Source organism: Copidosoma floridanum, unplaced genomic scaffold, assembly GCF_036245765.1.
Source record: "Copidosoma floridanum isolate Cflo_tuat_1 unplaced genomic scaffold, Cflo_Japanese_pri ptg000002l, whole genome shotgun sequence".
Classification (NCBI taxonomy): domain Eukaryota; kingdom Metazoa; phylum Arthropoda; class Insecta; order Hymenoptera; family Encyrtidae; genus Copidosoma; species Copidosoma floridanum.
In genome coordinates, this window is record NW_028321879.1 from 2,504,358 (window position 1) to 2,531,562 (window position 27,205).

A 27,205-nucleotide genomic window follows, 5' to 3' on the forward strand; every position below is an offset into this window, starting at 1 on the left:
TATTGGGGGGCTCGATCAACGTCAGAGACTCACCTTTATTTGACCCTGAAGCATCTCGTTTTCCCTTCGTCTCCCGGCCCTGGTCAGAAACTTTCTATCTTTTGGGATCTTTTTCGTCCCTGACGTTGCTAGAGTCCCTTTTCTGCCCAAAGTTTCGGGAATTGGAGCGGCCTCGGCCACTGCCACGGCCACCGCCGCGGCCACCTCGATTCCCTCGACTTCTACGGCCCTGCCTTTTAAAATCCCATGAATCAGACTTATTTTGCTCACCACATCTCGGGCTGCTTCTCTTGTGAGCTGGGATGTCATACACGAACGTGCCACACGTGTAACACTTCTTGAGTCCGGTACCTGCCTTCGGACACTTGTCAGCCATGTGGTCCCAGTCATCACAGTTGAAGCAACGGAGACGGTCCTGGGGCCAAGAGGCAGTCAAAGCTGCCCTCGTAGGGCGACCTCCAGTGGCTTCTGCTAGGCCTTCTGACTCGACCTTTAACATGTACGACATGAGGTTTTCATATGTCATACCCTTTCCATCTCTGCTTTGCATTTTAAGCGTGAATTCTGTCACCTGCACGCTAGGTACCGCTCCGATTACGGCAGTATAAAAGGCATCTCGCTTTTCTTCTTCAGAAAAGGGACCAGACGTACTTATAGTCTCATAATTTCTGACCAGTTCCTCAAATTTTTCTATGAATTTAGCAACCGATTCTTTCCCTTTGTAAAATTTAATTTCATGCAATTTTTTACGAATCGCGGCCGTTGTAAGGGGCGTCTCCTCCTTTTTAAGTTCTTTCAGACTTTCTAATATTACAACCGGATCTTGCAGATGAAAAGTTCTTAAATGATATTTTTCTGTTACTCTACTTAATAAAATATCTCTGACTTTCAATTTGTCTTCTTTGATCATGTCTTCGTTAGTAAATTCCGTATTTTTAATCGAAGAATCAATGACATATAATAATCCTTTAGACCGGAGTTCAGACTTAAATTTATCGAGAAAAACTTCGAACTTCATATCTTTAGACAGATGGTAATTGTATACGTGTTGAGTATCACGGCCGAATTTATGTTATTTGACTGATGGTTGTCGCGAGAAGTTCCACGCTGCCTTTTGACAAATTTTCATTTTTTGTGTCATTCAAGAACATTTTCAATTTGTCTTGCAGACTCACCCGTCTTCTGTCGTTGCGAGGAGTTGATGACTGCAGGGGTGCCCCGGTTGACGATTGGGCCTCGGATGACTCGACCCTGTTCACCCGCTCGCCCAACCGGGACAACCTCTGGTCAAAATTGCGCATGACCCTAAATATCTCCTCCCTTGTTCTCTCAGCCTCCTGCCTTTCTTCCTCTGCCTTCCTTGCCCGTTCTTCCTCTGCCTTCCTTGCCTCCTCGTTTGCTTTCTCCTGCCTTTCGATCATCTGACTAATCGCGGCCAACATTGAGTCGAAACTGGCCAGCATGGTGTTTTCTGAAAAATTTTCATTTTTCTGTTTATCTGCCATATGCAACTTCGTTTTGCTGACGTTTATCCATTTATATTTGTTTTCAATGGTTTGCACTTTCTTTATTTTAAGTTGGGTATTTTCCGGTATGCGCGACGGGGAAGAGGGGGGGTGCTTCGTGTACAAACTCATTTCCGCCTAATTTCTGCCAAAGATTTTCACTGTCTACATTTATCTCATCAAGGTTTCGGACTTCTGACATTTCGGACTTTTTCTCATCTGACATTTCAAACACATCGACCGACTTTTCAAATAACCCGGGTTTATCACGAGCAGGTTCCTCGCATTCCCCGTCTTCCCTGAATAGATTTTCTGGCAACGTCACTTTGCCTCCCTTTTTACAAAGGAATTCAACGATGTATTTGTAATCGTCACCAATCAGGTAATCTAAAACAAAAGACGGACATTGTTTTCAGGGAGTCAACTAGAAATCGACCGAACGCAAGCCGAATCTAGTCAACGTGGCCCGAAGCGTGTTCTCGTGCTCGAACACAAAGCACGATTGCACGCTGGGCACTCACACAGCCGCGCGCGACCAAACACAAGTCTAACGTGACTGTGCGAGTCACACGGAAAATAATTTCGTTTACACACCTTTGGCGGGAATATCCCTTTGCCCGACACATGCCATTATTCCCCTTTTGTCCACAAACAAGATAGCAGCTTGTTGTCGCCCCTCTGACTTGACTTGGGATGAAATTCCCCGACATATTCTCGACAGAGCATCGATAGTTTGCTCGTCTAAAAGAAAATGTAAGCTTTTAAAATATCAGCCTTTTCTGACTAAATCTGAAAACCGCCTTGAATATTTGTTGCCTAGAGTTCAATTAATTAAAAGCACCGGAAAAGGACATATATAATTTTCTGCCGACACACGTTCAAACTTTCCCAATTCAGACATTTATATTGTAACGCGCACACAACAGTCGAGGCGACAAGAACAAGAGACGCAAGAAAGCACGAAAACAAAAAACAAACGGCCTCGTAATATGTTTTCAGTCAAAAAGCCTCGCGTCATCACGAGAGGGAGAGAGAGAGACCGAACTCTCTCCTCAGCCGCAATATGTTGTCCCCCTCTTGATCCGCCCCGCTCTTGCATGTGCGTGTCGCGCTACCGACGCCACGTGTTTCTTGGAATCCCGCGCATTTATCAGAATGCACGAGAAATCCCCTTTCTACCTGACGTCGTAGCGTTCAACCTAGGCATCACTCAAGAAAAAGACAAAGTGTTGACCTACCGCTGATCTCGGTGCCGGCGTCCAGATTTGCTCCCCTTTCCTCGACCGGCGTCGACAACGCCTGGTCGACAACGGACTCGGCCTGGTCACCAGGGGTCACGCTCTAGGCCGCTTCCTCGATCGGACTCTCCCGTCCATCCCTTGCTGTTTCAGCCCTTTCCGCCATCCTCCCTTTTATCACTCTAGCCCACACAAACAAAGATCACGCGCGGTGGAAGCGAGTCTGGGGCCCGTAACCTGAAGAGGTGTGAGTAAAGGGGGTGCGCGAAATAATAAAACGAGTATTACAAGTTAGACAAAAAGTTTATTTAATAAAACTGCCGACCGACGTAGAACACAACAACGATTTACAGACTTTACAGACTTACAACCGACTTATCAGACAAAGACAATAAAGCTAGAACCGACGAGAGGTGTGGAAGGCACAGTGGCTTACACTATACTAACTACAGGGCCCGCAAGTATCACCTTGCCTTTGGCGCTGTCACACACTATATATACAGTCTATTGAAAAGTCGTACATGTCAATAGTTCAGCTATTTTTTTAAGGATAGCACTTCAGCTATAACCACTGGTTTGTTATTTTTCCGCATCGAAATTGTTATGAACTGTCGGACAAGACCCGGAGGTTATCGATAAAGATATGTGACTTTAAGACTTCCTTTCATTGGAGTTTCGATAGCTAAGATGGTAAGGGCTTATGCCACTATTGTTGTTGTTTTGCTATCTAAGGATCGATTCCAACTGTCGGCAAATTTTTTTTTTAAAACGCGATTCATCATTCTAGTTCATTTTTTTTTTATTTATGTTTTGTTGAAATTTATAAAGAATGTTTACAACCACTTTTTTCCCTATACATCAAAATATATTTTCAATACCAATTATATTTAATAATTACATGAGCTGATACTTATCGTTAGCATGGCCATTTCGTAATTTCATAATAATAAAATAATTTCTTAGGATATCAGTTTAAATTTTACATTTAAAACTCCCAAGAAATTATTAACATACAAAGTAAAAGAAAAAGAATCTTTATACATAATTTTCATTAATTTTTTTTTTTTTTTTTTTTTTTTCTAAGAATTGATTAAGCTGTCCCAATCAATATTTTTATCTATCCATATATTAATCATCATCTTCGAAGGTACAAGAAAACTAACGCAAATCTCCCTGATTATTTATTATCTATCTTTTTTTGTAAAAAAGTTTTAGGTATAGCAGCTATACTTATTGTATTGATTACATACGTAATTTCAATATTAATTACATGATGTTGGTTTTGGACCAAACTTTTAATTAGCGTATGTAAATATCAAAACTTAATACCTTTGAAAATTATGACACCAAAAATCTGAGCAGTAACAAAAAACAGATCTTATATATATGACTTCAGACTGCAAAAAGAATAATGAAACAGCATTTGAATAAATAATTTAATTAAATTATAATTTTCAAAGGTATTAAGTTTTGATATTCACATGTGCTACTTAAAAGTTTGGTCTAAAACCAACATTATGTAATTGAAATTGACATAAAGTATCTAATCAATACAATAAGTATAGCTGCTATACCTAAAATTTTCTTACAAAAAAAGACGGAAAATAAATGTTCAGGGAGTTTTGCGTGAGTTTTCTTGTGCCTTCGAACATGATTATTATGGTATAGATAGATAAAAATATTAATTGGAACAGCTTAATCATTTCTTAGAGAAAAAAAAAAAAATAAATAAAAAATTATGTATAAGGATTCTTTTTCTTTTACTTTGGATGTCAATAATTTCTTGAGAGTTTTAAATGTAAAATTTATACTCATATGCTAAGAAATGATTTTATTATTATGAAATTACGAAATAGCCATGCTAACGATAAGGATCCGCTAATGAAATTATCAAATATGATTGGTATTGAAAATATATTTTGATGTATAGAGAAAAAAGTGTTTGTAAACATTCTTGATAAATTTCAATAAAACATAAATAAAAAAAAAATGAACTAGAATGATGAATCACGTTATAAAAAAAAAAATTTGCCGACAGTTGGAATCGATCCTTAGATAGCAAAACAACAACGATAGTGGCATAAGCCCTTACCATCTAAGCTATCGAAACTCCAATGGAAGGAAGTCTTAAAGTCACATATCTTTATCGATAACCTCCGGGGCTTGTCCTACAGTTCATAACAATTTCGATGCAGAAAAATGATAAACCAGTGGTTATTGCTGAACTGACATCCTTAAAAAAATAGCTGAACATTTTTTAAATATAATACTATATGTTAAATTAAGTATTAACGTACGGAAAATATAAAAAAAATGTTTTGATATCAAATTCTGTGCATAATTATGAGCATTCAGTTTCACGATTTAATCGAATGTAAGATTGATCGATATTATTTAAGCAAGAGCGAGAGAGCAAGAGCCCGTTAAATATATATAGCATATACTCGGTTGCAGTCAAAAGAGAAGAACTCGTGTCGTTGCTTGCTTTAACTGTGTGCTCAGATATATAGCTATAGTCAACATTCACACTCCCCTCCTTGTATAGGCACACATTCGGTATACCCCTTTTGCGTGTCGCCAAAATGTGCACATATATACTCATCTCCAAGCGAATCCACTTCTCTTGTTGTAGGCGCACGCTCTTTGATACGAGTCTCGCACACTCGAAAAATGTGCTCCTTGGTTCGACGGCTGGTCGCGGCAGGTTGCCCCGATCAGTGGAAAAAAGTTGTCTCACGCCGTAGCGATTCAGCGTTGGGTTAGGTGGATTCGATATCGGAACTTTTTTCCCTAGATTGTATATATAGCTATACGATCTAGGGAGAATGTCCCGTCGAGCAGACAGCACAGCAGTGAAGGGGCATTGCCGAAGACACGCAAAAATTAAAAATTGTAATATTAATAACACAAGTGCCTATCACCCAATGACCTGGGGCGCTAACTGGCCTCTATATCAAATGATAAAATGTTAATTATTATCATAAACGCCTATCATCTAGTGACCCGGGCGCTTACTGGCCTGTATATTAAATAATAAAGTATCAATTATTAAAACAAGCGCCTATCACGCAATATCCGGGGGCGCTTATTGGTCACTTTACTAAATAATAAAGTATTATTCAATAGCACAAGCGCCTATCACCCGATGACCCAGGGTGCTAACTGGCCTCACTATTGAATAATAAAGTATTAATTATTAACACAAGCGCCTATCACCCGATGACCCGAGGTGCTTACTAGTCGCTTTATTAAACCATATATATTTGATAGCACAATGGTCATCAGGTGATAGGCGCTTGTGCTATTAATTAATATTTTATTATTTAATAGAGAGGCCAGTAAGGGCCCTGGGTCATTGGGTGACAGGCGCTTGTGCTATAAATTAATAATAAGTATCGTTTAATTAAGCGACCAGTAAGCACCCCGGGTCATTTGGTGATAGGCCCTTGGGTTATTAACTAACCTTTTATTAATTTATACAGTTGCAAGTAAGCACCTTGGGTTATTGGGTGACAGGCGCTTGTGTTATTAATCAATAATATATATCGTTTAGTATAGCGACCAGTGAGCGCCCCAGGTCATTGGGTGATAGGCGTTTGTGTTAATAATTAATATTTTATTATACAATAGTGTAGCCAGTTAGCGCCCCGAGTCATTGGGTGATAGGCGCTTGTGCTATTAATTAATATTTTATTGTTTCACAGAGTGGCCAGTAAGCGCCCCGGGTTATCGGGTGAAAGGCGCTTGTGTTATTAATAATTATTTATTTAACAGAGTGGCCAGTAAGCGCCCCGGGTCATGAGGTGATAGGCGCTTGTGATATTAATAATTATTTATTTAACAGAGTGGCCAGTAAGCGCCCCGGGTCATCGGGTGATAGGCGCTTGTGTTAATAATTAATACTTTATTATTTAATAGAGAGGCTAGTTAGCGCCCCAAGTTATTGGGTGGTTGGCACTTGTGTTGTAAATTTTAATAATGCAATTTGTAATTTTCGCGCGTCTTTGTCAATGCTCCTTCGCTGCTGTGCTGTCTGCTTGAAGGAACATTCTCCCTAGATTGTATAGCTACATATACGATCTAGGGAAAAGGGTCCGATATTGAATCCGCCTAACCCAACGCTGCGTAGCATTGGTGTTAGCAATTCATTTTTATACTCGAGCGCCCAATCGAATCCCAGCGCCGCTCGCAACAAATCGGAGCACGAAATATATGTGTGGTTTCTATCTCTTTCTCTTTCTCGTCAAGCCCGCATGATTGTATACCATGATGTAAGTTAATAAGGCGTGTGACCCAACCGATTCAAATTGAGACTGTTCCTGATCAGATCCGTAACCGTAATACGGCCATATTGGAATTGTGTAGTCTGCTTTGTTTACGTTAAGATATATATACATGCACTCATGATACTTACTTGAGAATTCGAGTAGTGTAATAAATCAATATTTACAATTTGCTATCGTGTTCACTTATATTTAAATATATTATTACACGAATGAACAAGCAGTCAAACATTTTACTATTGTAGGTAGGGTATGCTCTGTACATTTCACTCAAGACAACGAGGAAAAGCCAGAACACTTAATCGTCACTGGTGATACAAATATATTTGTTTTATTTAAATCAGCTGTTCCAAGAATAAAATTAGACTTTATATACGTACAGGAGACACTCGATTTTTTTACAGGATTTTTTTTTATCTAGGAAATAATTTAATTTCATGTAGTAATCTCAGATGTGCAACTAAAAGAAAAGTACAGCTACAGTTATTTATTTTTGTTATTACATTGCGGGCTGTTTATATTTTTATAACCGGATGAGAACAATTACAATCAACCACCACTAATTTATTAATTTAAAAAAAATTGTGATATACTTATTGATGATTTTTTTTACCATAAATACGTACATGATTTACTTAAAATAATGTGTTTCTTAAATCTAGCGATGATTAATTTTTATTGTCTCATCACTATTGGAAATAACTGTTAAATGATGTTTTCTCGTTTTCAGCAACAATTTTTAAGCATCATTTCTAACATTGTAATGTTAGCTAAAACCTTTTTGAAACTACTGGGTCCGTACCATATAACTTTTTTTTGCTTTGCAGGCCTATGTTATAACATCGGCCGATGTACTGAAAAATAGTTACATGGTACGACCCCTGACAATCACATATTTTTGAAATACCGCTACATTCGGATTGGCTTAAATCCCAGTATGGACGATGTGCGGATGAGGCACGCTATTGGAGAAACTCGGACTCATCGGAAAGTTTCGCCATCACCAAATCACCATCACACACCTTATTTACTTACATCATGACTGACCCCATCGTTGTCAATGTGCGAGAAAGACAGACAGTCACACTCAATGCTGTGTCTCTTTCTACTTGTGCTTTAGCGCCGTACACAGGAACGAGCAGTCTGTATTTCTTATATGTCTATGGTTTACTGTGACCGATGGTGAGATTGGAACAATACCTTGATACGTTTAGACCCTCGATGTATTTATTGTTGCGCGCGAAATCATTATTTAATTTATTAGTTCCCTTCATTGTTCTTAACTAACTACTTATCATTTAATGGGCAAGGATTTTTTTATCATGCTCAAGATTACCCAAGTTAATTTTAATTTCTCTATATAATGTTTCAGAAAATAATACCTTTCGACACATGGTTAGTTGGCTTTTTAATTTTCTTATTTAATATTTTTAATAAAATATGCAATTATTTTATAGTGCATCTCATTTAGTAAGCAGAATATTTGCCACATATACATTCATGCATGAAAAGTTTAACATTGCGAACGTTAGTAATTTTTTACAGTGGTATTTGTTAAGTTGCAGTCATAGGGGTGTTTATTCATAGTTTGTCGCAAGATATTTCAAATTTTATGGTTATTTACGTTGAGCAGTTATCTTACAGACATTCAGATACAGTTACTCGATTTACAGAGATTTTCCATGTAGCTAACTCGCCTTTGAACATACTCTTTGTACTACTTTCTTTAAGTGCACATCTTTGTATAAATTTATGCACACACATTATGGTTCACATATTATCACAAACATATCCATCTGAATGTTTTGTAAGTATTTACAAATTGACAGAAATGTCTAGATGGACCTAAATTGCAAATGTTCAGTTTAGTATTCCTGTTCATCCATTTAACACATCACAAATAACATACTGCAATTTATTTTTTATCTTTATCCTATGTTTTTAAAAAGCTCACTGACCCATTGAAGACTTTACTCAGCTCTTCATTCTTCATATGCATTTAACTCTTAGTTTGAATACATAGAGAACAGAGAGTCTACCATTCGAGCGTCTCATATTTTATTACTTTTTATTTAAAGTCTGGATTAATACATGATCCACACCACAAGTGTAAAATTTTGTGCTTGATCTAATTGAATTATTTAAACCATGTTAGTATATGATCCTACCTTAAAAATACTCAAACTAGAAAAGTGGGAGGTACACATAATACCTCTAGAACTACTAGAAACTCCCTATTATATTACATATATTATATATCTTGCACTGTTTACTATTTTTTTTAAGATTTTCAAATTTTTGTTAACAGCCTGTTTGTTACTTTACCTTATCTTTATGTTTCTATTAAGTTTTCCATGCACATGTTCACTTGTCAATTAGTTACTTACTTACATTCGTGTTAAATAAATGTGTTAACAGAACAAAAAGTTTTCAGTTTGAACTTTGTGTTAAAATACACTAATCCAAATTTGAAAGGTTGCTGGGTTTCTTCACACCAAATCCATGTAAATAGTTGGACATTTTACAGTACATATAATACCTGGTATGTATAGTGTCATTGTTATTTGCGTGGATATTCATATTCCTACATTGACATAAACGTACTATAGCTCTACTTATATACATACATTAATGTGGATTTGGTGCAAATAGACTCAGGGTTTAAAGTTTGCCTCTTTTTACAACCAATACTGGTTACTGATTTTGTTTTATAAATTAGATTATTACTGTTTTTGCTTGTAAGTTAATATTATTAGGCACAACTACGATTTCTTTTGTGACATAAATTGATAAAATAATCATCGTTAGTGTTTCCAAGGATTGTGATCTCCTTTTTTTTTATTCATGTGCCGTGATATCATGTGAATGGATGCTTTTTATTGCATAAAAGTATTGCTTTAAGAGGACAACGTTCCTAGTGTCAAAATCAGAAGTTTATTTCAGGCTATTAAAGGCAAGCAGCCCATAGCATGTAAGGTAAAATAGTAGGTAGGGTAAAAAATGCCCAATTGGAGATTCTATGATTCCGTAAAATTATACATATTTTATTTTCTACCATAGTACTATTTTTTCAGAAGTATGAGCTAAATATTCTTCTGTGGTTTGTTCTAAGGTTATTATAAACTTTCATTAAATTCTGTTAAGTAAGAGAAAAATAGTAAACGCGAAAGCACCATTTGATTGACATAACCTCTACAGCCAACATCCTCTTAATGGGTTATTACGAATTAATATTATAATGTAGAAGTTCCAAGTAAAAATTGAACTTGCTAATTTAAGTATTAATTACAATTTAAGATATTAAGTCACAAAGTTACTTGATGCAATGCAGTTTCTTGTGTGACTGTCACTACAAAGCAAAAATTTTTTACTATTTCTTCGACAATTTCATACGGAAAATTTTAATTAACTCAAGTATTTTTTCTCGATCACAATCATCCCATATTAAAAAGTCTAAAAGTGCTGCGGTCGTTTTAAAGATACAGAAATTTAAATTAAAACTCAATGATGTTAGTACGTGTATATTTTGCACACAACAATTAGAATTCCTTATAAATTTTGAATCAATTATTTTCTGAATTTAGAGCCCTGATTTTAATTGTATTTTTTTCCCAGAATTTTTTGATGCCATTTTCATTACAAGAATAATTATTAAAAATGCGACAAATTAAATTGCTTGCTGTGGACCCCAAAACGCTTTCTATTGGTCAAGACCTTCGTGACGTCATGAATACATAAACTGTTTTCCCTTAACATGCTGAGAACACAAAATGTATGGTTGTTTTAAAAATTTTATTCTATTCTTGAAATTTTTTTCAATTGAAAAGTAATCATAACTCTAAAATGTATGTCATGTGAATATCGCTTTTCTTAACTGTAGTCGGCATTAATTGCAAAAATTAAAATCGTATAGTTGCTTAAGGAGGCTCCCTTGCCTTGGTGTCACCAAAGACATATGTCATTAAATAGTTTCGATTATGCCAAATCTAACGGTGCCCTTATTTATACCCTATACCCCGAACAAAATCTGGAGAAATTAACGTTTAAAGTTCGCTCTTTAAACGAGAGTGGTTATCACAGACATAGTAAAAATAACAATTTTTAACCTCAATCAAAAGTGTCGGGTATTACGGGTATACATATATTGTAGATTTTAACTTCATCTTTCAAATACCGTCGTAAGAAATAAAGCTGAAGCTACCTGCTGAACGTAGCCGCTGCACTGAATGACGCGATCAACAAAAAAAATTTTTTTATAGTAAAAAAAAAAGGCAAACAAATAGGCTGATTTTCAATAAACAGTAATATACAAACAACATGACATAGTAATCGTTGCACCAAAATAGCTCTATGCAATTATTTAGGACAACGAAACAAAAACCAGGTCGAACCTGGCTCATTTTCTTTGATTTTAACCTACTGATATTATCCACTCGAAAAAGTTGTATCAGAAGGACAATAAAAATAGATTATTATAAACAAACACGGAAAAATTATTGAATTCAAAGATTTTCTGCAGTAAAACGACTATATCTCTGCTCTGCGTTATAATTCGTAGGTCCAATCACGCTTATTTCCTTTGTTTTTCACTTACAAATGATATGATCTGCAAACAATTGTGTCAGAACAGCGATAAACATTTAATCATTATAAACAAGCACCAAAAGATTGAAGAATTCTTAGGATTTTTGTGGTAAAGTGGCTTTATGTCAGTCCCACGTCATGATTTATAGGTCCAACTGCGCTTATTTTCTTCGTTTTTTACTAATAAAAAACATGCAATCAAAATTGTTGGGTCAGAATGGCAATAATAATTTAATTATTATAATCAAACACCAAAAAACTGCAAAATTCGAACATTTCCTGCAGTAAAAAGTATATACCTCAGCCCCACGTATTAATTAAAAGGTCAAACTACGCCTGTATTCTTTGTTTTTTACCTGTTATTATCCACAAAGAATCGTTGTGTCAGAACAACGATAAAAATTGAACTATTACAAACAAACACGATCAAATTATGTAATTTTGACAATTTCTGCATTAAAATAGCTATATCCCAGCCCCACGTTAAGATTGAAAGGTCAAGCCAGGCCAGATTTCATGGTTTTTTACCTGTCAATATGAGCAAATAAAAATTGTTGTGTTAGAACGGCAACAAAAAACATATTATAATAAACAAACACCGAAAAACTCCAAAATTCTAAGATTATCAGCGTCAAAAAGGCTATATATCAGCTCCACGTTATGATTAAATGGTCAAACTAAGCTCATTTTCTTCTTTATTTACTTAATAGTAACATTCACTAGAAGTCGACGTATCAGAAGGGCAACGAAAATTTAATTGTTATAAACAAACACTGAAAATTTGCAAAATTTAAGCATTTTCTGCAATATAACGGCAATATCTCATGCTTGCGGTATGATTAGTACGGCTTACTAAGCTTATTTTCTTCGTTTTTTACTTGATAATACCATTAACTGAAAATCGTTGTGTCAGACAACGATAAAACTTCAATTATCACAGATCAAAACCATAAAATGTAGAAATTGTGACATTTTCGCAGTAAAAAAGCTAAATCTTAGCCTCACGTTATAATTATTAAGGATCACTAGGCCTATTTTCTTTGTTTATTACCAAATATTACCATCCACTTAAAATAATTGTGTTAAAACAACATTAAAAATTTATTTACTACAAACTCAAAAAAACTTTTAAATTCTGACAATTTCTGCAGTAAGAAGGCTTTATCTCAGCCCCACGTTATGATTAAACTGTCAAACGGGGCTTTCTTTCTGTATATAACCTGTTCTTATGATCCACTAAAAATCGTTCTGTCAGAACAGCAAAAAAATTATAATTTTAATAAACTAACACTGAAAAACTGAAGAATTCTAAGATTTTCTACCGTAAAAAGCTATATCTCAGCCCCACGTTATGATTGCAAGGACGAACTTGTCTCATTTCCTTTGTTTTTTTACTTAATAATTACATTTACTCAAAATTTTTGTGTCAAAACAATTATAAAAATTTAATTATTTTAAACAAAAACCATAAAATGAAAAAATTCTGACATTTTCTCGGTAATAAAGCTATATCTTAGCCCCACGTTATAACTACAAAGTACCACTAGGCCACTTCTTTGTTTATTACCAAATATTACTATTCACTTACAAATATTGTGTCAGAATAACAATAAAAACTTATTTATTATAAACAAACGCAAAAAAAATTTCAAATTCAGACTTTTTCTGCAGTAAAAAGGCCTTATCTTAGCCCCACGTTATGATTGAACGGTCAAACAGGGCTTATTTTTTTGTTTATAACCTGTTATTATTATCCACTAAAGATCGTTCTGTCAGAACAGCAATAAAAATGTAATTATAATAAACAAACACTGAAAAACTGATGAATTCTAAGATTTTCTACGGCTAAAAAGCTATATCTCAGCCCCACGTTATGATTGCGAGGACAAATTAGTCTCATTTTCTTATTTTACTTAATAATTACATTTACTAAGAGCGTTGTGTCAGATCAACGATAAAAATTTAATTATTATAAATCAAAACCATAAAATGTAGAAATTTTGACATTTTCGCAGTAAAGAAGCTTTATCTTAGCCTCACGTGATGATTAAAAAGTATTACGAGGCCTATTTTTTTTGCTTATTACCAGTCATTACTATCTACTTATAATTATTGTGTCAGAATAACAATAAAACTTTTATTTATTATAAACAAAAAATGGAAAAATTTTGACATTTTCTCGGTAATAAAGCTATATCTTAGCCCCACGTTATAACTACAAAGTACCACTAGGCCACTTCTTTGTTTATTACCAAATATTACTATTCACTTATAAATATTGTGTCAGAATAACAATAAAAACTTATTTATTATAAACAAACGCAAAAAAATTTCAAATTCAGACTTTTTGTGCAGTAAAAGGCTTTATCTGAACCTCACGTTATGATTAAACGGTCAAACAGGGCTTTCTGTTTCTTTATAACCTGTTATTATCATTCACTAAAAATTATTCTGTCAGATCAGCCTATATCTCAGGCCAGAAAAGTCTATATCTCAGGCCCACGTTATGGTTCGTAAGTCAAACTTGGCTTTTTTTTTTTTTTTTAACTGCTGATAACATCTAATAAAAATCTTTGTGTCAAAACAGTAATACAAAGTTAATTGTTATAAACTAACCCCAAAAAATTCAGAAATTCTGACATTTTCTGCAGAAAAAGGGCTCTATCGTAGCCCTACGTTATAATTAAAAAGTCCTTTTAGTCCTATTTTTTTGGTTTTTTACCAGTTATTATTATCCAGTAAAAATTGTTGTGTCAGAACAGCAATAAAACATAAATTATAATCAATAAACACCGAAAAACTGAAAAATTATATGATTTTAAGCGTCAAAAGGGCTATATATCAGGCCCACATTATGATGTAAAGGTCAAACTAGGCTTATTTTTCTTGTGTTTTACTGATTAATCACATCTATTAAAAATTTTTGTGTGAGATCAGCAATAAAAATTTATATTATTATAAATAAGCACCGAAATACTGAGAAACTAAAACATTTTCTACAGTATAAATTCTATTTTTCTGCCACACGTCATGATTGGTTGGTCTAGCTGATCTCATTTTTTCAGTTTTTTATAAAAAATTTTATTTTATACTAATATTTGTGATGGAAAAGTAGTAATTAATACATAATTATTTATAAACATTGAGAAATCGGGTAATGGTAAGCCTTTTTGCAGTCAAAGTGCCATATCTTTTCTACGCTACAATTGACATGTCTAACTGTTTTTATTCTTTATCTAGAAATAAAATAAACTACTAATTTTTTTGTCAGAACAATGATAAACAATAACTGATTATCAATTAAGATTTCCTACAGTGAAACATTCATAGCTCTTTTTTACTTTATGATTGAAAGATCCAACTCAGCTTACTTTTCTTGTTGTTTACCTACTTATTATACATATTGCTATCCAACTTCATAGAGCAGCATGAAATAATGAATCATCATTTCTAAATAATAGCAACTTGGGTCAGCGAAGGCTTGGCTTCAGTAAGAGGTTCATATGTCATTTTTAAGTTATGATGGATAGGTTTAACGGGGCTTTTTTGGCTCATTTTTAATGATACAATAACACTTACATTTAATCGGTACATTATAATGTCTATTAATATTGAATCATAATCAATTAAGTGCGGTGAACTGGATGATTGAGAGCTTTTTTGCAGTGAAAGTGACAATTCACTGCTCTCTTTTATGATAGATTGGACGAACTAGCATTTTTTTCGTGTTTCTTAATTGTTTCGAACCATCTGTAATTATTAAATTATTATATAGAAATAATAGAAAATAAAAAAATTTAAAGCTTTTTAACAGTTAAAAGGACGTATCTCTGCTCTACGTTATTATTAGCTTGTCTTGTTGATTTTTCTTGCTGTGTCTCTTTTTGATTGATCACGTCTGCTTTTAATTGTTCTGTTAAAATTCCTTTAATAAATGAATTATAACTAATAACTATTGGGAAATAGGGTTACTGTGAGCATATATTTATACAGTAAGAGAGATGTATCTCTGCCCTAAGTTTCGATTTATATGTCTCACTGCACTTTTTCGCTTTTTCCCATTTGTCAATATCGTACTTACCATTGATTATTGTGTCAGATTATTTAGAAATACAAGAATCATTATAAATAAATGGATAGAAATTGTGTAGTCATGAAATTTTCTTCAGTAAAAAAACCATATTTTTGTGACGTTATGATTACAAAGTTTTTCTCGGCTTATTTGCTCTGTTTGTTTGTTATTGTACGTTTACACCCTGTTTAACTATTGGGTCAGAACCATAAATAATGATCAATAATCGAAGAGAAATTGTTAAATCTTGAAAACATTTTTGGTTTGAATGCTGTATTTTTGTGTCCCGGTATAGTTTCTTTAAAAGAGCTTGTTTGCTATTTTTTTTTAAATTTTAATGCCTTTAATTTTTTTAGATGTATGAGCAATGTATTTGTATAAACAAACAAATAATACGATTTTTACCGATTAAAATTTTATTTTAGTTATAACATAAGTAATTATAATTTCAGTATTAATAGTTGGTATACAATGAGTCATCGCAATTAGCTTCAATACTTTTTTGTACTTATATTTATTAATGAACACTTTTTGGTACAATACTCTAGTGTAATACTTTAAATTTACATCAAAACCAAATTTTATGAAAAATTCAGTCGTTTGGTTTATAGTGGCAATGGTTTCAATTTTCTTAACTAAAATTTTGCAATCTTCTGTAAATTTTTATAATATCTAGTGTTTAAGGGGACTCTTTCTGGGATGATCAGATGGAGTACTGAGCAAAATTCAAGTGTGCTGTCAAACGGTATCGGAAGAGTATTTTTTATTTTTATTTTTGAAGCAGCAGAAGTTATCTCGACATTTTTACAGAGTTCGTGTATATTAAGGCAATTATTTCTTGTTTGAATTTGATTTTTTTTTTTTTTTTACTATCAAGTGCATTATACAATATTTAAGCTATTGAACGCCGAGCAGCTTCCATGTCGTCTTCTGAAAACTGTATTTTTGAACAAGTTGCTAACGTGAGGGCCCAAACGCTCAGATAAACCCCACAATTTCCACTAATTTTATTCTTAGAGTTCCTTTGATAACGTATGTCCTTTGGTGCAAAAACTGTCCACTCTTCCCACTTGAATGTTTCCTTTAAGATTTCATTTATAATTTCGGCTCTCCGTGGAGTGAATCGAAATATATGATCAATTTGTGGCTCTTGAGTACAGCGAATAGAGCCCAGTGTTTGTAATCAACGAAATTTATTGGCAATAGCCATACATATAGCCAACAGGTCTCATCTAATAAATAGCCGTTTAGATTTTTTTTTATGTTCGAAAAATTATCTGGATACTTAGAGTTATTTTCAAACATTAATGATGTATCGTTCAATTGCATGTGTTGATTATTATTAACCCCTACAGTTTTTCGCGAGTTATTTTCTGACTCTCATTTCATTCGTTATTAACACTTCTATCGGTTTCTAAAATCTGCTTATGTACATCAGTATTCTCGTTGGTTTTTTCTGTTACCTTTGCAGTCCTGCTATTATGGTTGATTGTGTTATCAGGAGTTGAGGACATGTTATGTATGTATTTGTCGTGTTTGAATTATCGATTTCCTTCTTGCTTAAACCTTTTGCTTCTTTTCCACGTTTCAACGTCTGTTGTACGTGAAACGTTAAGCCTTTTTGGTGACCTGTCATTATCTTGGTTATTTATCTCATCGTTTTCAATAGTTGCATGATTTTTTTGTCTTGTCGTTTTTAATTCATATTTACGTTCTTTTAATTTGCCTTGAATCATTTTTTCATTTCTTTGTATAAGTCGTGGAAGTAATATGTTTTCTTCGTGATTCAAAATTTGGTGCTTTAGTATCTTGAATCCATTCTCTGCTGTTGCATTACTGTCACGAAGAGTATTAAATCGAGATATTGCAACAGCAGACCACAAGGAAAAATAAGGTAAGAGGAAATCTGTGACATATTATACTAACGGCAAAGAAAAAAATTTATTTGAATTGGAAGTTGCTGTATACAACCCATCAACACTGGCTGCCAACGAATTGAACTTCCTATAGTACATTGAGCTGTTTCGTAGCCCTGCACTCACGCCTGTTTCTTCTGTGGATTCAACATCGGTTTCAATCAGTTTTATTTGGTAACTTTCGCACTTGCTCATCACATTTATCTCGTTGTTTTCGTTAGAAAATAAGTTATCTTGATCAGAATCATTATCATCATCACTGAGGACATCATTATCAAAATTTTTATCTTTATTTCTGCTCATTACATTTTGTAGGAGGGTTGGCAGCTCTACATCTTCAGTTTCTGATTTAAATATTCGTAAAAACACAATGAAATCAGCTGATGCTTCGTCGAAGTTACGAGCATGTATTAAGTTTGCTATCAGCAAACTCGCGCACAAACGTTCTTCTGCTTGATTTTTTTTTGTTTTAAAAAACTTTTTTAATTTCTTTACGAGCAGTTTTAATCAGATAAGATGAGCATATATGTAGAATTGTAAGATCTTTATCGAGATTTATTTTATTTTCGACTTGGTCATACATATCATTCATGTACTCACACAAGTCTATAGTATTAAATGCCGTAGAACATGATTTTAAAAGTGCTAGACTGAAGTCAGCCTCAATCTTTTTAATTTTTTTCGTAGTCACTTTTTCGAGATAGTCGTAAAAAAACGATAAAAAAAATGTTATCGCAGAAGTGGTAAGAATTGACATATATGACTCTGCTATTTCCATTGGGCTGAAATTTTTACTTCTGTTGAAAAAAATAGCGTAGTAGTAAATAGGTCCATCTATATCTACATGTTTTGGAATGGCAGCTATGCTTCCCGTTGAGTCCAAGTTTGAGCATATAATTTAGATAGAAGTAATATATTTAAGCTGATTTTCGTAAAACAAAATAACTATTAAAGGATTGCTTGCGAAAAACTGCATGTAACCACTTATTGTCGTACATCAATAATTTTTGTATTGCCTAGCCAACTTTTCCATAAACAAATAGAAGTTATCATCAAGGTCATCTTTTTTTCGAGCATCGCTTTTAATTTTTTGAAGAATCATTCCACTGGGCGCTTCATTAAAATTTCCGTGCTGTTACGCATTGTCGTCAATCGTCGGGTTCATGTAAAACAAACTTGAATTTGGTGCAAGACGAATGATTACATTTTGCGATAGCACAGAAGTAATCATCATTTTTCTGCTTAGTCGTATAAAATTTGTGATCTTGAAAGGACAAAACACAATATGGGTAAACTTTCTGAAATTTAGTATTAAATTTATCAGTTCAGCCTTTCTTCAACTTGGTATTATCATCAATGACGAACTCCTCCCAAAATTTTGCTGGAACCGTAAGTGATAAGTTTTGAGTATACGAATAAATACGATTGAACGATGTACAGCTTGTATTGTGGGTGTCAGTACAATTTATAGGAAAAAAATCAATCGATTGCTAATTTAAATTTTTTGAAAACTTTGTTTTACATTGACGAACTTCCGCAGAAACTGTGTCGATGGATTCATCGACAGTACCTTCAACACTAATTTCATTATCTTTTTCTTTTTGCAAGAATGGCTCTTTTAACTCTCGCAAAGAAGATTCACATGATTTTAAATTTTATGTGTTCTCAGTATACATGGCATTTTGATTGATAGTATCCCAGTTATCGTTTTCAGAGCGATTCAAAAGAGACTTTTCATTCAAGTCACTGACTAATTTTTTTATTTTCGGATAATTATATTGAAAATTTGACTGACACCTTTTTTGATGTGACTTGACTGCTTTTTGTTTCAGTGAAGGAAAAATAATCTTGCAGATGTGGTGCCACCTATTATTTCTGTACGTAAGCTTTAATAATGAAGGAAGAAATAAGTTAAGGTCTCGTGTTTAACCATATTTGCAGATACATAAAATGTTATAATGATGTGAAAACTGTGGAAATTGTGTAATAGTAAAAAAAAATTATATACATACTATTTCGCGAAATTTGTGTGACAACAATTTCCTCATGATTCACTCTCGTTTCAAAGTAATTAGAGCTGAGATCATATTTAAAACATAGCAAGCTATTTTTATCGCGACCTAAATGTGATATATTGATAATGATGAGCTATATGACACAACGAAGTAAGGTTCACAACATTCATTAGCGTAGTAGCAGAATAAAAATTTGTTACGTGCAATAAACGTACAAAATATCACTAAATATTTTCGTACGCTTGACATGTTTAAGAAATAGAGATTTCCAGCTTGGGTAGCTTCCGTGGTAGCCATTGACAACATGTTTCTTACCCAATGAAAAAAATTCTCGAAGGTTATTATCATCTGGAAAACGATATAGGCGTATAATTCAAGTATAATCATTTGAAGTTGTGTCTCAATACAGCCACATTGCCCGTGGTTACAGGTTTATTCAACCTTATCGTTACAGGTATGACACAAATTTTTATGTAGTTTTAAGTTTCAAGTATTCAAAGGAAAATAAATTAATTGCAAACTTTAAAAGAATTTTGTTATTTATCGTAAGGATTATTCTATTTCAAAATTTGGTAACGAAAATTTAACTCACGATTCATACAAATGCAAAATTATAAAATTAAATTAAAGTTGTATATTAATCTTAACCTTAAAGAATATCTACGTTAAATTTTTCTTAAATCACCTAAAGAAAACAGTAATCCTAGTAAGTAAATAATTTCCCATAAGATATATCGACATGTACTTATAAATGATAATACAGCAGGGCTCGTCGTAAACAAGAAAATACATTTTTTTTCAATGTTAAAAATATCATCGGCTCATATGAAAATGATCTCTGTGATGTCAGATTTGCACAAATTGGTTTGTAAATAAGTATAAAAAATAGCTATATCTTCTTATAGAACTTCCTTAAATGTAAGGTTCTGAATGCCGCTGGTGCAATAGTAATACATACAAAAAAAAGTACATTATGCACTACGAAAAATTTTGAATGAAGTTAATATCAGCGTGATAAAGAACACTAACGATTCCCCAGTCAAAAGGCTAAACGTGCGTGTTTATATGCTAATTTATTACGTACATCCATAATTGCAGGGAATCCGTAAACGTGAGTGAATATGCGTTGTAATTTTAATGCATACTAAGTACAGCAACACTAATGGTGGGACAACTTGAATCAATGTGCCCGCACCAAACGTCTTGAACTAATAAAAAAATACAATCACTGGAACCGCGAAAATTCACGAAGAGCGTCTGCAGCACATGCGTAACAATAACAAAAAATGCAGGACTTCGAAACCACACGATTTGCTATTGTTTCTCGTGAAAACAAGCAATGGTGCACTACTAGTAAAGCACTGATAACTAAAAGCGCGTTGATCTCCACTCGCAGCAGCAGCAGCTGCATAGCAGCATACGTCCAACTCTTCTTATGTTGGTGAACAAAAAAACAGTTACTAGGTCCACGGAAGTTCACAAACACTTGGAATTCGTTCACTTTTACTTGAGACGTTTCGAAAAAAACACACGCGATCAAGCTGCAACACATACGTAACAATAACAAAAAATGCAGGACTTCAAAACCGCGCGATTTGACATTGTTTCTCATAAAAACAAGCAATAGTGCACTAGTAGCATAACGCTGATAACTTAAAGCCCGGTGATCTCTACTGGCAGCAGCAGCATACGTCCAACTCTTCTTATGTTGGTGAACAACAAAACAGTTACTAGGTCCATGGAAGTTCACAAACACTTGGAATTCGTTCACTTTTACTTAAGACGTTTTGAAAAAAAACGCACGCGATCAAGCTGCAGCACATGCGTAACAATAATATAATATGCAGGACTTCAAAACCGCGCGATTTGCCATTGTTTCTCGTGAAAACAAGCAATGGTACACTAGTAGTATAGCCTTGATAACTAAAAGCGCGGTGATCTCTACTGGCAGCAGCAGCATACGTCCAACTCTTCTTATGTTAGTGAACAACAAAACAGTCACTAGGTCCACGGAAGTCCACAAGCACTTGGAATTCGTTCATTTTTACTTGAGACGTTTTGAAAAAAACGCACGTGGTCAAGTTGAAGCACATTCGTAACAATAACATAATATGCAGGACTTCAGAACCGCGCGGTTTGCCATTGTTTCTCGTGAAAACAAGCAATGGTGCACTAGTAGTATAGCACTGATAACTAAAAGCGCGGTGATCTCTACTGGCAGCAGCAGCAGCTGCATAGCAGCATATGTCCAGCTCTTATTATGTTGATGAACAACAAAACAATCTACGCGGAGATTTACCAACACTTGGAAATTGTTCACTTTTATCTTATCTTACTAATATATCAAGCAAAGTCGCTAAAACCGTTGTAATCGCTAACCGCGAAAACTACTAAACCGATTTGGCTGAAATTTTGCACACTGATTCATGACACTTCCTAGATGGTTTTAGTATGATTTTTATCTTGAAAAATTTAGTAACAATAGCAATAAATAAGCTCAAAGTTTTGATTAAATACGCCAGTTTTTCACTTTCGTTCAGTAGGATCCGCTAGGTGGCATCGGCATAAAATCGAAGCTACCTGCAACAGAATTGAATAAGTGTGGTTATAACAGGCCGGAGCGTCGCGAAAATTCATGCAATAGTCTACTCGCAATTCATCGAGCTGCATCGAGAATGTAGATGATCGTCGTGCAGCTGGGTATCCCGGTTACCGATTACGCTCTTCTCCAATGAGTAAGTAATGTAGGCCTACTATCCTGAACCTCCAGGATGGACGATTGCCACCCATAAAAAATGTAGTATAACCGATGACGTCTCCGGCGGAATACCCGGACACGTGTCTAGCCAGAGCATATCCTGCTCTAACCCTTCTAAGTTATATGGCTATACCACAATCTGGCCTGGTGCCGTCAAAGAATTTTGTACTACAAATGTAAGCCAGGGAAAACAGCACTGAGGGGCATGGGCAGCCATAACGGCTTCCTTCTCAGTGGTCGTGTCCTTAACGGCATCCCCACATTTTCCCAGTTTGAGCGGTTGGTGATCCGGGGAACAACCCGAAGACGAAACATTTTTTGATCAGCGGCGTACGTCCCTGATGTAGGTCTCTCCGTCCAGAGAGACTCCGAGGGTAAGAGTCAAGCTAACCGCAGCTGGCTCTCCATCACCAAGAATAATAATAAGGAATGACTGGAAATTTTACCACTGGCCCTTTTCAGGGCCAATATAAGCATTTACGTTCCCTACTTAACCATCAATCTCATCGGTTATTTTAGGGGCCACCTAAGTTTAAACCAACTTGCCAACAAATACATTTTTACTACCATTTGCGGAAGCGATTCGTCAACTAAAAGACTATATGATAACTAAAGACGGCCACTATTAAACCAAGACAGTCATTCACTGGCTGTCGTCACGAGCGGAGTTGTTTGTCGCAAGGCTGTGAACACTGGTGACCGACGACCTTATGTTACCTTCTCGACTCTAAGCATTCAACCAGGAATCTCCGATCCTCTTCAAGGTCTGCTTTAGGAAAACTTAGCAGCTATGAAAGGAAAAAAAACTTAAACTAATGGGACAGTCTCCCACGGGCAAGTGTCACAAATCAATCTCTCCACCTTAAATCACCAAAACAACTGAGTCTGCAAAAAAAAGGTGCTGTAGACACCAACGTCTTCGGCGTTATACCAGGAGACGTTGGTAAAGATCTCTACAACTAGCTCCAAAGCTTCGAACTTTGTAATTTTTCTCCCGATCGGTCTGGGTCTTCAACAGCAGGCCAGAGGAGATCACCCTAAGGTATCCAGGCAGTCACACTTGCTGTAAACTTTAGTCAGGAAAGAGTTTACTTAAGAAGCCCACCAGTCTTTTTCAGAGCAATCGGACGTCGAATTACCTTGCCAACGAATATATTAGAACGTTACAAAGTGACAGAAAATAATCTTTAAGGGTCACAAAAGTCGCAAAAGGGTGAATTAAAAGGAAAACTTTAAATGTATCTAATGAATACAATTTTAGGCCTCAAGAAACTGACGCAGAAAATTTATCGAGATCGGAACAGCAGCTTCAAAATCGACAAATAAAGAATCCATTACGTGAGAGATCAGCTTTTCATTTTACCCTCACAGTAATCTCTTAAATCTTTAAAAATTTAATTTCAGGTTTTTAAATAAGAAGAAAATTTATTTGTACTTTTGTAGCAATGAAAAATGTAGAGATTAAGCTCCAGGATTTTGTTGCGCTGGTAATAAAGTTATGAGAAAAGAGAAAAAATATTTTTTTAAATATGTTTTTGGGAGTTTAAAATCCTAACATCTTAAAAAAATGGCCCTTTTCGTAAATTACACGGGAGAAACTGCAAATCAACCGCTCCTTATGGCCAACGATTATTTTATGGTATAAGGAACGCACGGTACTTTTCAGCATAATTATATGTTTTTTAATTTTTGCAGCCAAATAAACTGTATGGATTGCGAACAAATATGTTTTTAGTAAGAAGATTTTTGTTCTAAAAAGTGCCAGGAATAAATGTAAAATTTCTGAGTGAAAACTTGTCACCGGAACACCGTAGTGTGTTAACATGTAATGAGTCTCATTACATGTCAACACACTACGGTGTTTCGTTTAGTAAGTCTCGGGCAAAGCCGAGACGGGGGGCTGCTAGTGTAAGATATATTTAAAAAAATGCATGCGGACACGCTCCAACAAATGCAAAACAATGGAATACTGTGGAGTAGGAGCGCACGCGAGCTGTCACTATTTTTCGTAAATACTATACGCAGTAACGATCTGCATCGAATTTCATTGTAAAAATTGGAATGTGGTTAAGAATATTCGATACAATCTTTCAGTGGGGTCAAAGGTGTGGGAAGCTTACGGCATTACCGACAGAACGTAATACAGGTTATTCCTATGGCATATACACGTATCGATCGTATAAACCTAACCAAAGTTTTTATATTTATTTTGAAAATCGTAATTTTATCTCTATAGTGTAGATACTGATACAAATCAGAGTATCATATGAATCCGCAGTACTTAAAGTATCGAAATATATTTTTTGTCAATTTTTTTAACCATTACTGAGGTATGTTATTAGGTCACAAAAATTTTCCGACAATAGCCCGTGTTAAGTTATTCATTTTTTATTTTGAAATATCTTAACTACGTGGCTGGGATTGCCAAATGCTTATCATGAATCAAAAACAAAATTAGAGCTCTCAACCGTTCTCGATGATATGTATCAAACCTCCTTTAGACAGTGGCACAAACATCCTGTGAAAAAATTAACTATTGTTGGAAGTCGGTAACACAGAGTACGACTACATCAAGAAATCAACAATTCATTGTTAATTGCACAACAAAAAGGTTTGAGTTCCAATTTTTTAACTCCACGTCACTAAAATGCTAATCTTGAGTACATTGATGTCATTCTTCGACAATGAAGGCATGTATTTATTTTAATAAAAAAAAGAAAAAGAACGTTATTAAGTCAACTGACATAACGTCTGTAATATTGGCATGAGTAAAATATTCTAAATGCTGTAATTTTTTTTCTAAACCAGCCTTGTTTATTAAAACGTAATCAACATATACTGCCCATATGACTGTTAAAGATTATCGTACAATAAAATTTTTTATTTTTTTCTGACAAATACGTTTTGATCAAATATTTCCTTCTGCATAAAGTTCTAAAATTTGTAATACGATATACCACCATTAGAGATAAAAAAACTTACGCTGTTGATACATGCTATTCTATCTATTAAAATTTTTGCTGATTATTTATAGTAATTGTTTTAAAAAAAACCATTTTCCTCCTCTAAAATCGGTAAAAAACATAAGTGATAATATAATAACGGAAAACGAAATTATTGTAGCACCTGTTTTATGGCTTAAATCTGAAAGAATATAAAACACTTTTTCTTGCTGAATGCAGATGAACAATTGTTTACACCCAAACATAACCAAAAACTCAATAAAAAATAGTGTAAAGCTAAAAAAAGGTTAACGTATTTTAATAGTCAATGTAAGAACTGCTACAAACCAATAACTTGTTTGTATAACGAACTGTCCTTGCATGCTGCATATTTTAAAACTGCGTAAATAAAAATTCAATAAAATAAAGCCAATAAGCCTTGTTATACACATCAATCATAACAATCATAACGCAAGACAAGGGTACGGTTTTCCCACTGCACGAAACCATTTATTTACAAAATACGTCGCTATTGATTTTTAATAATTAATAGATTACGGCTGTTCTAAAACAGTAATGAATAGCAAATATTCGTGTTTAATGAAAAATACGAATGAGCCCCGTGAAAGCTACCAGTCGTAACGTAATGCTAAGAAATGCCTCTTTCACGGCAAAAAAGCTTTCGATTACCGAATTCTTCGTTGTTTATTTTAATGGTTTATTGTTTATAGCTGATCTACGGTAAAAAAAATAACATAAAGCAGTGATATTTAATATATAACACAGCAAATAAGCTAAATTCAAACAATCAAAGATAACGTAGAGTGAAAATATGTCCTTACTGCAGAAAAGCTATCCATTATCTGATTTTTTATCATTTGGTTATATTACTTCATTGTTCGTTTCTGTACTAATACAATTATTGGTATTATACGACGATATTTAATGAAAAACGAAGTAACTTGACCTTGCAAGATCTGTCAATCATAACATAGAGAAGTAACATGCACTTTTAACTGCAAAAACACCTACGCTAGCTGGATAACTCATTGTTCGTTTGGAATAATTTATTTTTTATCGCTGTTTTTCTTCAAAATAAGCCTAGTTGAACGTACCAATCATAACGTAGGCCTGAGATATAGCCCTTATATTGCAGAAAATGTTAGAATTTTTTAGTTATTCGGTCTTTGTTTATGATAATTAAATTTTTTTTGCTGTTCTGACACAACGATTTTTAGTGTATAATATTAACAGGTAAAAATAAAAGAAAATAAGCCTAGTTGGACCTACGGATCATGACGTGGGCCTAAGGTATAGCCGTTATACTGCAGAAAATGTACGAATTTTTAGTTTTTCGGTGTTTGTTCATAATAATTAAACTTTTATTGCTGTTCTGACACAACAATTTCTAGTGAATGTAACTAAGAAATAAAAAACAAAGATAATCAGCCTAGTTCAAACTTTCAATCATGGTGTGGGGCTAAGATCTAGCGTTTTTGCCACTTACTATAATAGAATTTTTCAGTTTTTTGGTGTTTGTTTATTTTAATTTGTTTTTTATTGCTGTTCTGACACACCAATTTGTAGTGAATGATATTAACAGGTAAAAAACAAAGAAAGAAAACCTAATTGAACCCACCAATCATAACGTGGGCCTGAAATGTAGCTGTTATACTGCAGAAAATGTTTGAATTTCTCAGTTTTTAGATGTTTGTTTATAACAATTAAATTTTCATTGCCCTTCTGACACATCGATTTCTAGTTAATTTTATTATCGAGTGAAAAATGAAAAAATAAGACTAGCTTGACCTTTCAATCATAACGTGGGGCTGAAATATGGTCTTTTTGCGGCTGTAAGTATTAAGAATTTTCAGTTTTTCAGTTTTTGTTTA

The 27,205-nt window shown here is 34.3% G+C and overlaps 1 protein-coding gene across 5 annotated transcripts in view; it reads left to right on the top strand.

The window, feature by feature from the left end:
* The window catches only part of LOC106645653 (Suppressor of variegation 3-9), a 113,936-nt gene that overhangs the window by 18,679 nt on the left and 68,052 nt on the right, over window positions 1-27,205 (top strand). For 3 of the 5 annotated variants that reach the window (XM_089595216.1, XM_089595236.1, XM_089595226.1), the window contains exon 1: window positions 8,219-8,421. The exons of the other annotated variants lie outside the window; for them this stretch is intronic. The gene's annotated coding sequence lies outside the window, so the exon portion shown is untranslated. Of the gene's footprint in view, window positions 1-8,218; window positions 8,422-27,205 lie in introns of those variants that run through there. 5 annotated transcript variants of the gene reach the window in all.